Below are 14,039 nucleotides of genomic sequence, written 5' to 3' on the forward strand. Positions count from 1 at the left end.
GTGAGCCATGTATTAAAAGCTTTAACTATCACAGGTATCTTCAAAGACAGGAAACTACCAATAATGAAGTGAATCTCTATAAATATTATCAATATGATAAAAGCTTTGACTCATGCATCTGCAGTGAGTGCCACTGCGTATGTGTATTGATATAACATTACTCACCCTTTCCTTGTGGATTGGATAGACCCAGTTCCTTTTATTAATACTAATGTCTCTGTGTTTATGACTGGATATTGAGTCTGTAATAGAGTCATTCGTTCATTTTAAGCAGGGAGTGCATTTAACTTTTCCTTGTAATTTGGATCACTTCACATTTGCATAGGACATTATGACATTTGTATTACTATTAAAGTCAAAATGGAGTGAGTTCCAAGAGATGCCAGAACTACTTATTATATGGGTCTCTTTTCAATCTATTCACAAGATTTTCCTGCCATCATAATAATGTAACCAACAATACTGCTCTTAGTTTTTATTCTTGTTCTTGATTGCAGAACAAGTTTCTAAGTTGCAGGGCACATAGGCAGCAAAGATGGCGCTGAGAGGAAGTTGGACAAGTAGAGCTCAAGTTATTTACACTGAGATTAGATTGGATAAAAAAATCAGGCGAGATGATGTCAGCACATAAACAGCTCGTGGACAAAGGAATGAGTATAGGGTGCATGAACGTGATAGGGTGACCTTTAAAATGATTGGTTGGAAAAAAAGATTGGTTGGTTCCTTTCACCCTCTCCTAGGGTTCTGCTGTTTTCTGCTTTAAAAGATGCTTACTGCTTAATAATAAATGAGTTCTTGCTTGACTTGACTCCCCACGGTGTCCAATTGTCTCCAGGACAAATGGGAGGCTAGGGAATGGGCAAGCGGTGCACCTACCTTTCCTCGGACCCAGTCCATCCTTGTTCAGGTGGGCTAAGACCCTGCATCTGGTGCCCAGCGTGGGGCCCGGAAAGTAACATCTCAGCCGAGGCTAAGTGGTCTCTCAGGGTAAGTCAAACTCTTAATATGGGTAATTCTGTTTCAACTAAGGAAGAGCCAGCCCTAAAGGCTTTTCAGCTCATGCTCAAGTCCAGAGGGCTTGAGTTATCTGATAGTAGTGCTATCAAGACCTGGGACACTATTATCACCCTGGTCCCCTGGGTCTCTAGCTCCACCCTTTTCTCGTGGACTACCTAGGCCCACGTGGAGAGATTAGCCATAGAGAGAGAAGAACATTTTGGCACCATGCTGCCCTTGGGATTCTACTCCGCTGCCACAGCCCTTAAAACGTCCTTCCACATGGATAGGATACCCCCCAGGGATCCACGAAGTAGAAAAAGACAACACTGGGTCTGGGAGAAAAGGGGAAAAGCATCAAGGATAAGACGTAAAAAGAATGGGCTAAATTCCACAGGGAGCGCATTGACCAAATTGAAGCACCCACAGTAGAGGTTAAAATGAAAGTAAAAGTCATCCCCCACAATTCTTGCACCCAGAAGGATCCTGGGTCTCTGCTATATGCTCCTAGGGCCGAGCCAGGAGCATCAGCCTACACGGCCCTGTGGAGGGACCTGAGTGACCTGGATTATTATGACCGGCCTGCCTTCCCACAAGTTATGGGGCTGGGGGAAGCAACCTATACGGAGGCTTATCCTTACAAGGAAGGGCCGTGAGGGGACTCCAACCTGGTGCAGCTGGGCTCGCTCCCCCAAGGTCCCTAGAATAGTGCCCATGGGAGGCCAAAGGTCTTAAAAGAGCTCTGTAAGGCAGTGGCTAAGGACGGCCCAAATTCTCCTTGGCCTAGACTCTATTACAGGACATTGCCTGCCACCCGTGTGTCCCTAAGGACTGGTTGGACATGGCCAAGGCTGTCCTTACTAGCTCTCAGTTCATCAAATGGTTTGCCTTTTTAAAAGAGGATTTTGGGGTGCAGGCGGAGGCCAACCGACAAGCCCACCCCGCGATTCCAGTTATCTGTGCCATGTTGGCGGGGACAGGAGAAGGATGCTCCACTGGAGTACAGTAAGCTTTGATACCCGGCCTGTATCGTGACCAAGTGAGAGAAGTAGGGCTTACTGCCTGGTACAAATTGGATGAAGGGCCTACCAAGTCCCCTATACCCTGGGTGAGGCAAAAACCTGGGGAGCCTTTGTCAGACTTTATAGACTGGGTGCAGCAGAGTGTTCATCACAAGCTCTGAGATCAGTTTGTAAAATTGCTGGTTTGGGAGGGAATGAACGCAGACCACCTCACAGCTGAGGGCAAGCTCCCTAAGCAGATGAGTAGTGACATCCTAGGATGTGGGCATGCAACAACATCAATCTCAATCGCTGGCCCTGGCCCTACAAGCTCAGACATCTGCAATGACTGAGGCTATCACTCAGGCCTTAGCGGCCCAGGGCCAAGGGACTTTGAGGCCCTCAGGGAAGGGGGTCTGTTTTAACTGTGGATAAGAGGGCACTTTAAGAGGGAGTACCCACAGCATCCCCTCCCCCCGCCAATCAGCTGGGGGGAATGAAAGCCACCCTCCATCCCCTGCCCTAGATGCAGGAAGGGGTATCATTGGAGAAAGGACTATAGATCCAAGTTTGATCTAGAGGGAAAGCCTTTAAACTAGAGAAGGGGCATCCTCCAGCCCTGTTAACTCAAGGAGGAACCCAAGAGACCCACTCGGGTGTACCCCCAATCCTAAGGGTCACTGCACCAATACCTCCTATCAGGTGGAAGCCTGGAAGTTCTATTTGGGTGGAGCAGTGGCCATCAATCAAACCTAAACTTATGGCACTCCACCTTCTGGTGGAAGAACAAATAACTTTGGGTATATATGCCCTTCCATGAGCCCCTGGAACACACTGGTGTTCATCATCCAAAAGGCATCCAGAGCCTGGCATATGCTTCAGGACATACATAAGATAAATGAGAGGATGGAATTGTGAGCACCCCCTTAAGGGGTATGCCCCGGACCCCGCTATGCCTTCAGAATATACCCTAGTTGTGATTGATATTAAAGACTGTTTTTTCTCCATCCCATTACATCTGGATGATTATGAGAAATTTCCCTTTTCCATCCCTTCTCTTAATTTTTCCCAACCTGATCAATGATTTGAATGGACAGTATTGCCACAAGGGATGGCCAATAGTCCAAGCTTCTGCCAACCATACCTAGCCACACTCTTGGGACCTACATTGAGCTCAGACACCTACCTTGCTTAGTCTATATGGATGATATAATCCTGGGACACAGGGACCCCACCTGCTTGGAGGGCCTCCTGACCCAAGTCCTACAATACTCCAAGAAGAGGGGTTCACAGTAGCCCCCAGTAAGATTCAAAAGGTACCTCCTTTTAATATGCTAGGGTCTCATTCTACCTTAACCCAAGCCAGGCCCCTTAAGCCCCTGTTGGATATCCCAGCATCCATGACCTTAACCCAACTTCAGAGCTATTGCATTGGGTCCCTAACTCTAAAAATAACTTTGCAGACAAATTCCTAAACAGTCTTGTTAAATAAGAAACACAGAACCAAATACAGGGGTGAAAGCTGTAGAGATCAGAGAAATAGTGAGAGCCACCAGCTAACCTTAGCTCACCACGCCGCCCTAGCTTCCCAAGAGAGAGAGCTTCCTTCTGTCTAACCTGGACCTTTATTGCCTTGCTGTTCTGCCTTCTCATTGGCTCTTAACCCAGTTACCTAACTTCCTTGTCACTGCCTGTCTGTACAGACCTCCAGATCTCTATGGTTGGTACTGGAATTAAAAGCGTGTGTCACCATGCTGGCTGTGTCCTTGAACACACGGAGACCCTGCCTGACATGTGATTGGATTACGGGCATGTGCTACCACTGCCTGACTTTTGTTTATGGCTGGCTATGTCCTCTGATCTCCAGGCAAACTTTATTGATTAGCATACAAATAAAATATCACCACATTTCAGTACAAATAAAATGTCACCACATAAAGGGCAAAATGCCACAAGATATTGTTACAATTACAGAAAACCATCGGGCAATATTTTTACTAATTTACTTCCTCATATTCCCCAAATACATATTTAAACTGGATGGTAATCCCATCTCCCCTCTCATGGTTCAGAGGCCTGCTGGAGGGACAAGGGGCTTCCATTCATATCCAACATATAAGGGGACACTCAACCTTACCAGAGGCCACTCACCTACATGACTTGACCCATATTTATTGGAGAGGACTACAACACAGATTCCCCCAGGTAGGCCCTATAAAGGACCTCAAAAGGATAGTGCACACTTGTAAAACATGTCAGCCCTTTTTAAAGGTGCCCCATTACAAGTACAGGGGTAAACCCTAGAGGCCTCAGACCCAATACTCTTGGGAAAATGGATGTTACCCACTTCTTGGCCTTTGGCAAGTTCAAATATGTTTTTGTCTCCATAGATACTTATTCAGGAGCTTGTTGGGCCACAGCACATACAGTTGAAAAGACTAAACACGCACAAACACACTTCCTTCAATGCTTTGCCACCTTAGGCTTACCAGCACAAGTTAAGACTGACAATGGAAAAAGAAAGAAAGAAAAGAAATCTGCTGGGCGGTGGTGGTGCACCTTTAATCCCAGCACTTGGGAGGCAGGCAGATCTTTGTGAGTTCGAGGCGCAAAGCAACACAGAGAAACCCTGTCTCAAAAACAAAAACAAAAACAAAAAGACTGACAACGGACCCTGCTTTACTAGTAAGGCAATGTAAGTTTTTTTGTTTTTTGTTTTTTTTTTTTGACAGATGGCATATTAAACACACCACGGGGATCCCTTAATAACCCCAAGGCCCCCCATACTCAGTTACTCTGTACCCCGCGGCCATCACGCTCTGACCTCGGAGCTACAAGGACACCCATGTCGGGCCCCAATCAGGGCCTTCTGCTCCCCAGCCACCCCTCTGTGCCCTTTGTGGGGTAGGAGCTCCTGGAGTGACAGTCCCTATAGAAGCGATGACAGAATACAGGCTTGTGATGGGGTCGGGGGTGCTTGGAGGCGTGGGAAAGAGTGCCCTGACCATCTAGCTGATCCAGAATCATTTTGTGGACGAGTACGACCCCACCATAGAGGACTACCATCTGAAACAGGTGGCCATTGATGGGGAGACATGTCTGCTGGACATCCTAGACACAACAGGTCAAGAGGCATATAGTGCCATGCGGGACCAGTACATACGCACAGGGGAGGGTTTCCTCTGTGTGTTTGCCATCAACAACACCAACTCCTTTGAAGACATCCATCCGTAAAGGGAGCAGATCGTGCGGGTGCAGGACTTGGATGATGTGCCAATGGTGCTGGTGGGGAAAAAGTGTGACCTGGCTACTCATACTGTTGAGTCTCGACAGGCCCAGGACCTTGCCTGAAGCTATGGCATCCCCTACATTGAAACATCAGCCAAGACCGGGCAGGGTGTGGAGGATGCCTTCTACACACTGGCACAGGAGATTCAGCAACACATCCCGTGGAAGCTGAACCCTCCAGATGAGAGTGACTCTGGCTGCATGAGCTGCAATGGTGTACTATCCTGATGCCAGGTGAGGCAGGGACCCACAGACATTTGGGGCAGTGGCCCCAGCTGGCCAAATGAACTTCACATGTCCCTGCTCCCAATCACTCATTCTGCCAACCTGCCTGCCTACGGTCAGTGGTGTCCTTCGTGCCCATCCTGGTACAGGCTCAGGACGTGGAGGTGTCAGATGCAGGAAGGAGGTGCAGATGGAAGAAAGGAAAGAGGAGGGAAGGAAGGAAGTGATGCTGAAGCCAGTCTGGTCCAGGGATGGTGGACAGAGGTGACCAAGACCTTCACATAGACAATTTAAATGGACAGTCATGAACTGTCCCTGTTGCCACTGGCACCCCAGTCTTCATCCCCTCTCTGTTCCCTCTGGAATCTCAGCACAGTCCCAGGGATGAATTGTTCAGGGTAGATGGGAAGGGGATTTCTGGTACTCCTGATGCAGAGAGAAACTGGTAGCAATTGCCTGCTTTGACATATTAATGGAAAACTCAGTTAGCAGTTTGTCACAAATTTGAGACCTAACAATTATAATCTCAAAAATTATTTTAAAGCATTAAATCAAGCTTTATGGTCCCATGTGTTCAATGGACTAGCAATGTTTATTGGAGCATACCAAGGATTAATCACACCCTTCCTCTCTAACTGTACATTTTCAGGCAGAAAAATAATAGACCAGTTATTCAGAGTCACACCAATTTGTTCAACACCTTTTTCTGTTCGAACTAGTGCAACAGCAGTAATTAGGTTTCTAGAAGGAAATTCACTTGTTTGTCCAAATTCTACAGTCCTGGTTGGCAGAAATCCCAAAATTATTTATTTGGACATATTGATCAACTAAAGTTGGTTATCTTACTAAACACTGAAAATCTCAAATGCAGACAAATGTAGACCTATCAACCTCCTTCCTGCTACCACCCTTTCTCTACTGTGGATACACCAGCTTGCAAGTGGACAATGGACTCTGATTCTTACAAAGGTCCTTGTGCATTTGAAACTCCCCACCAAAAGATTAGACTCTATTAGGACACCCATTCCCTTGTCTTATTCTCCTTCTCCTCCTGCCTCCAGGTTCCTACCCTGTTTGAGTTCCTGTTATGTGTTGGCCGACAGAGGCTATCTAGTGAGACCTTATTGAGGGTCAGAAAATCAGGGCTTGCTTTACCTAGCATGGCTGCATAATGGGATGATTTGGCCAGGGGTTTGTCTACCAGGTGTTTGGAAAGGTCTATAGTTGGCTGTATGTTGTGCTTTGGTGTTGCAAAGAAGAGGTCTTTGGCCCTCCCCTTGTCATATGATAAAAGCCCTTTTGAATAAAACTCTATGTGACTGGGTATTGACCCAGGGCCCCCCTGAAGCTATCCTTTGTCTCTGTCTTTCTCATCATCTCTTTTTATCTTTCTACCTAATATTTCCTCATTCCTCTCTCCTCTAACCAAAAACCCTTCAAAAGGTGGAAGCTGGACTCCCACACTGTTCTGACTTCCTTTGATGATGAAGAATGATATGGAAGTGTAAGCCAAAGAAACTGTTTCCTCCCCAACTCATGTGTGGTCATGGTGTTTCATCACAGCAATAAAAACCAAAACCAAGATACCTACCACACATATTTCTCAAAAAAACAAATAAAGAAATAAGCATTTATGAAAACTCGAGTATAATTCTTAATGACTTGGAGACACTGGGGAACAGAAGGAAATACAGATTAATGATTTATGTAAAAAGTAAAATAGAAAAGGTGATATTGTAGTATTTGAAAGAGAATGACCCCATAGGCCCATATGCTTTAATACTTACTCATCATGGACTGCTGCTACTAAGGAGGGATTAGGAGGTATGGCATTGTTCAAGTAGGTGTGGCCTTATTAGAGCAGATGTGTCACTGGGCATAGGCTTTGAGGTTTCAAGGGCACAAGCCAGGCACAGTGCCTTTCTCTCCTCCTCCTGCCTGCATATCTGGATGTAGAACTATCAGCCATCATGTCTGCCTATGTGCTGCCATGCTCCTCACAATTATGATAATAAAATAAATATCTGGAACTATAATTTAATGCTGTTCTTCAAATACTTGCTCCAGTAATGCTATCTCTTCACAGCTATAGAACACTAGACAAGAAAGAAGTTGGTGCCAGGAAGCAGGGTACTGCTGTGATGGGACAGACCATGCTGCTTGTTCGTGGAATGTGATCCTTAGGGCTTTGTATTAGAAAAATGATGGAACAATTTAAGTGGGCCTTAATGAGCCATACTAGAAGAAATGTAGTAGACAGTGGTGCTGAGAGAAATGTAGATTATGATGGTCCTGCTCAAGAGGTTTTAGAGGAGAGTGTATGGGCTAGAAAAAAAAAATATATATATATATATTGCTGCATTCTGCCCTGTTTTCTGAAGGAAATTAAGAGGTTTAGAATAATTGCATCGGCAGAAATAGTGTCAAGACAGCCTAATTTGACTCTGTCCTGTGGTTTTTAGAGGTCGCTCTCATGCAGAGTTATAATGCAAGGCAGCAATCTGAGCAAGAAAAAAATGTCCATTTTTTAGCAGAAAAGGAGAGCCAGGAAGTGCAACAGAAAGCCAGTGGAAATGTAGTTAACAGAGATGGCTAAGTCCAGCCTTAGCAAGCAGCAGAACTTGGCAGATTTGGACTTAGTTCTGGCTTTAAAGTCAAGGATACAAGAAAAATGTTGTGGAATCTCCCCCTGAAACTAAGGACAGCCACTGAGGTCAGGCATGTGTCAGGGGTGGCTCTCTATAGAAGTCCACAGAAACCATTTCCTGAATCTGTAAAATGGAAGACTGGATTGTGTTGGAGACCCTTAATGTTAGAAAAGCCAGAGTCATTAGGTACCTGCCAAGGAAACATGCTAACATGGTGTGAACAAACCCAAGGCAGAAAACAATGTTTCTGTCAACAAGACTGAAAAGATTTGGAGATCTGAAGAGTGGTTTGACATCAGACATGGAGATACAGAACTTTTAGTCTGCCAAGTTGCTTTTTAGTCTTGCTTTGTTCAGTATTTCCTTACTGTCTTTTCGTTCTGCCCTTCTGTAATGGTAACGTTTATGCTTGGAAACTACATTTTTGAAGTATGTGATCTGATACACAGTGGCCCCTATAGGCCAATATGTTTGAATGTTTAGTCATCATGGAATGCTTTAAAGGGATTAGAAGGTGTGGCCTTGTAGGCATAGGTGTGGTCTCTTTGGAGGAAGTATGCCACTGTGGGTGGGCTCCAAAATTTCTTGGTCCTAAGCCAAACCCATAGCCTTTCACTATTCCTTATGCCTGTGGATAAGGATGAAGAAATCTAAGATACCATGTCTGGTTATGTGCTGTCATGCTCCCCATGACAATGGACTAGACTTCTGAAACTATAAGAAAACCTTGGTTAAATACTTTCCATTATAAGAATTCCCATGCCTGTGTTGACTTTTCACAACAAGAAAACACTAAATAAGATAGATGTCAATGACTGGCTTTAGACAATGTAAAATTAACTAAAGAACTCTTAAGAACATTGGTTTTTAAAAGAGAGTAGGTTCTTTCCTGGTTGTGAGAATACCATTAATAAGAGATTGTATGACCCTGTCCTGTGTAAATGTTAGCTAGTGAGTGTTATATGTCAAATGCCCTGTGTCTCAATCTTCTCACCAGACTGAAGTGAGACAATCAGGTTTGCACTTACCAACATGGGAAAGTTGCCCAATAGGAAATTTTATTGGCACACCCTAACATTCCTAATTGTATACCCACCAATTTTGTTTTCTTTCATTCATATGGAATGAATTAATGCATTCTGGGAAAGTACACAGAAAGTAACTCACACTGTCCCATCAGAACCTCCTTTATAACATAGACTGGTGCATCTCACTGACTTAATCTGAAACAACCTCTAATCTAGCTCTTGCCTAGCCTGTTTCCCTCTGCAGTGTACATAGTAAACTATTCCTTCTATTCTGGTCTAGAACGAGAAGTCATGCTTCACACATGAATACTTTTCTTCCTGTTATTGCAATGGACAGCCCATTGTGTGACTCAAATCAATTCTATTAGAATTGTCTTACAAGATTTAATACAAGAATTTAGGATGTTGAGTCATGAGGACAAGGTCAATGCCCTGTGTGACTACACATGGTGATAAGAAAACATGAGTCATCATAAGAGACCTTGTTTCACAAGTATTTTTCTGAAAGGCTGGAGGTGAAGCTGTTCCTGATTTAATGTGCCTTCCCAATGAGAAATCATCCCCCACACATATGGCTTAATAAATACTAGTCTATTTAGTAATAACAAATCTCCAGATCTGTAAAATGCTCAAGAGGATCTTCCCAGGAACAGATTTGCAAACTCATATACACCATAGGCTTAGACACTGCACATACATTGTCAACCTGGAGAAACGGTGCTTTCTGCCCTGCTGCTATCATGGCTTGCTCAGTTTGCTTTCTTATACAAATCAGAACGTCCTGCCCAGGGTGTCATCAACTACAGTGAGATGGACCCTATTACATTAATATCAGGAAAAACTCTAGATTTGCCTACGTGTCAATCTGTTATAGGAATTTAGCAGAGTCCCTGTATTTGGGTAAACACTAGAGTGAAGTGTAGTGGGTAGCTGTTACAGCTTTGACCTTTGACCTTGAAACACGGCCCCTAGAGTGATGGCAGGTAACTGCCACACCTGCCTATGACCTGCCTCTGGGGATGACCTACCCCTGGGGCTGGCCTGCCCCTAGGATATGGCCAAGAAGGACCCCCTTAAGACTTGAGGTGCATATGTGTTTGATCTCTCTTTTGGATACCTCAAGGTCCTAGAATCTGGCTGGGAGACCAGGCCTGAATTCTCTGCTGGATGGTACCTCATCTTTCTTAGACCCTGTAACCCACAATTATTGGCTGTAAATTATCCTAGAAATAAACCTCTCTTGATTACCAGATAAATTATGTGGAATTGCCTCATTAAATACAGCAATATCTGGTGCCCAACATGGGGCAAACAATAAAATTTGGACTAGGTATTCTTTTTTGGAAAAGAAAAAGGGGAATGGATAGATGTAGGATACTAAGGTAGTTTTTTCTTTCTTTTTTGTTTTTTTGAAACAGGGTTTCCCTGTAGCTTTGGAGCCTGTCCTGGAACTCACTTTGTAGACCAGGCTGGCCTCAACTCACAGAGATCCACCTGCCTCTGCCTCATGAGTTCTGGGATTACAGGCGTGCGCCACAACCGCCCGGCAGATTTTTGCATTTATTAGTAAGCTAATTTAGTAAAATATCAGCCTTAAATAATTTTCACTGATATAGATTCTTGTATGTTGATACAAATGCAAACTATTTTTATATTCCTATTTAAGATAAATTGTATGTTGATACAAATACAGAACTATATTTGTTGTAATATACATATATTTCTACTCCTGTTTGAAATATTTTATATATTGATGCAAATGTAAAATTATACTTGTCATACTGTAGGTATGTTCTACCTCTGTTTAAGTTATTTTGTGTATTGTCACAATCTTGAGGTCATTGTCCTTATACGGTACATCTGCTTACAGTCTGTTTATCTTATTATGTGAATTCTTAGTCCTTAAGTTATTTTAGTAGAGAAGACTTACTGAGTTATAATCACATGATTGTCATTGCTATAGTTATGTTAGTTAGGTTCTTCAGACTTACAGAATATATCTAATGGACAGGTAGTCTTCAAACACTTCATAGACCTAGAGAACATGGCATTTAAATGTTTTGATAATTTAGAATTCTGTTGATGTGAGACATAATTGCTCCTGACAGCACCAATTTGAGCCCAAGAGAATGTTGGGCTTCTGAGACATTTCCATTTGGAAGTTTGTCTTCTTCTTGGCACAAAAAAATGGTCTATGGGCAAAGAAATGCCCTTGCTTTGACTGTTGACAGTACGAATACTGCCCTTTTGCTATGAGCAGGATACGAGGAAAAGCAACTATTGAACTCTGCCAAGACAGGGTAAGATAGTCTTTCAAAAAACCTGCTTCTGAAATTGGTCTGACAGATACTCTAGGTCTATAGCCAATCTGAATGCACCAATGATATTGAAAACTTCTAGGTGACTGTCCAGGCTGCCAGCTGTCTCTGTCTACTCTCGTGAGACTCCCGAAAGTTGCTTGTGTCCTTCTCCCGTTTCTCAGGTATTATTATTTTCCTTCTCAGGTCTTTGATGGGATTGGAGACTAACAATTATAATTACAATCTTCTTGTATTTTATCTAGAACATATTAAGTATTAGATTCAGGTTCTTCAAGATAGGACATCTTGGAAGGACCTCCGCAATGTGTCATTTACCTGTGTTCCAGACTCTTCTGGATTGTAGTATGTGTTTCTTGTTTGGTGTTGTTATTGTTGATATATTTTCATCTTGTATAGGTCATTATCCCTTATTCCTCTGGGACAACATTTAGTAATCACCCCTATTATAAATAGTTTTGTATTAGCTTAGAATCTTCTTATTTAGACAAAAGGAGGGAGATGTGGTGGGCAGCTGTTCCAACTTTGACCTTGAAACATGGCCCCTAGAGTGACGGCCGGCAACTGCCACACCTGCCTATGACCTGCCCCTGAGGCTGACCTGCCTCTGGGACATGGCCGAGAGGAACCCCCTTAAGATTCAAGGCACATTATGTGCTTGCTCTCTCTTCTGGATACCGTGTGGTCCTGGAATCTGGACCAAGCCTCTGCTGGATGGTATCTCATCTCTCCTGGATCCTGTAACCCTTCCCTATTGGCTGTAAGTTATCCCAGAGATAAACTTCTCTTAATTACCAGTTAAATTACGTGGAATTGCCTCATTAAATACAGCAATAGTGAAGATTTGTTTTCTAGGCCTTGAAGAAATGATTGTGGAAAACATGGTTGTTTTCTGTGATTTGTAGAATTCTTTTTCTTAGGAGGCATTACAGCTTTTGCATGATTTTGGTCACAGACACTTCTGACACACCTGAAGGTTTTAATTATTGGGTACTGAAAATGGTACACAATAAGGACTAAAGTAGGAGGGGCATGATATTTTCCTTTAGAGAAACATATAGATTTGATTAGGGACCTTTGTATGAGTGACTTATTTTAACAATCAATAAATATGTCTGTCAATGGCAGTTTTAGGTTGAGTCCATCAAAAGATGGACCTTCCTGCTGCCACACAGGCCTAAAAAAATCATCTTGGAGTGACCTCTTTCTTTGACCAACTCATGTAACACAGAGTACCTGAAATCAATCTAACTCTAGATTGCATCAAGCTGACAAAATTTATCAAGCATACCTAGACAGTCATCTCCAGCTCCCAAACACAGGTTTTTAAACAAACCTCAACTCTCTTAATACTCAGTTTTCAGTGTGTGGATCTGAATGAATACACACAAAATTTTTATAATCTGTCAAGGTTAGGACTGGAGAGATTGCTCAGTGGTTAAGTCTACTTATTCTTCTATTGGAAGACATGAATTTCATTTCCAGCACTAACATTGTGGTACACAATCATGTTGTACATCCTGTTGCAGGGGATATGATCCCCTGTTCTCTCTTCTATGGTCACCAAACATACAAGGAAGCAAAACACATATAAATAAATAAATACAGGAAATTAAGACGTTCTCATATATCTCTTTTATGTCACAATGGAAAAAGCAGCCAGAAATACATAAAAATGTGACAAATAGCTGTAGGACTAAATTGTGCTTCAAGTGCCTCTGTTGACCTTACCCCAAGATATGCCCCAAGTTCTTCATTGGTGTTATCTAGGCAGGGCCTTTACTCCTGAGCCACAACTGCATTCCCTGGTTTCTTTAAATATTGCATTGCACTCATGTTTACTGCTGTAACTTGGTTTATGTTCCAGAAGCTTAGACTATCTTCTGGGCCCTTTGCCCCATCCCTGCCCTCACCCAGTGTTCTACACTGTTTATGTTTCCTTTTCAGAGTGAGTATATATTCCTGTGTGGATGGTTGTGATATAGGTGGCATATTGGAAGTTGTAACATATCAGGTGTTGTAGAGTAATGGGAATCAGAGGGCCAGAGTATAGGGAATGGTAGTGTGATAGGATCATCTGGGCACCATTGGTAACGTCCCATGTTGATCTCCCAGCACATGATGAGTCTCGTTCATCATCCTGCAAGCTGGAAAATGTTGTCTATGAGGCTTCATCTGGCAGTGGTGAAGGATGGAGACTGAATGGCTTCATTGTACTCCCAGGAGCCTTGGACATGTATCAGCTGCAGCTATAGCAAGACATACCAACATCATACCGCTGCACCTAAATCAAAACCCCATGTTCACTGGCCGCATATGGCTGAAGCAGGGACATGTCACTGAAGTGCCTTGCCCAGGCTGGATCCAGTCAGCTGTAGTACCCTGTACCCTGACTATATCCTGACTGCTCTGTCTGTAGGTCATGTCACCAACCCTGTCCCACAGAGCCAGTACCTCCATTCTCTGCAACAAGATTGTCATTTGTTCATACAGTGCCTCCTCCCTGGACCTGGCTAGGATAGCCTGCTGTATCTT

General features: G+C 43.5%; 1 pseudogene; it reads left to right on the top strand.

Moving 5' to 3' along the window:
• Nucleotides 1-4,910: 4,910 nt before the first annotated feature.
• LOC118571406 lies at nt 4,911-5,513 on the top strand (annotated as a pseudogene).
• Nucleotides 5,514-14,039: the final 8,526 nt, after the last annotated feature.

This window comes from Onychomys torridus, chromosome 21 (assembly GCF_903995425.1).
Source record: "Onychomys torridus chromosome 21, mOncTor1.1, whole genome shotgun sequence".
NCBI classification, from domain to species: domain Eukaryota; kingdom Metazoa; phylum Chordata; class Mammalia; order Rodentia; family Cricetidae; genus Onychomys; species Onychomys torridus.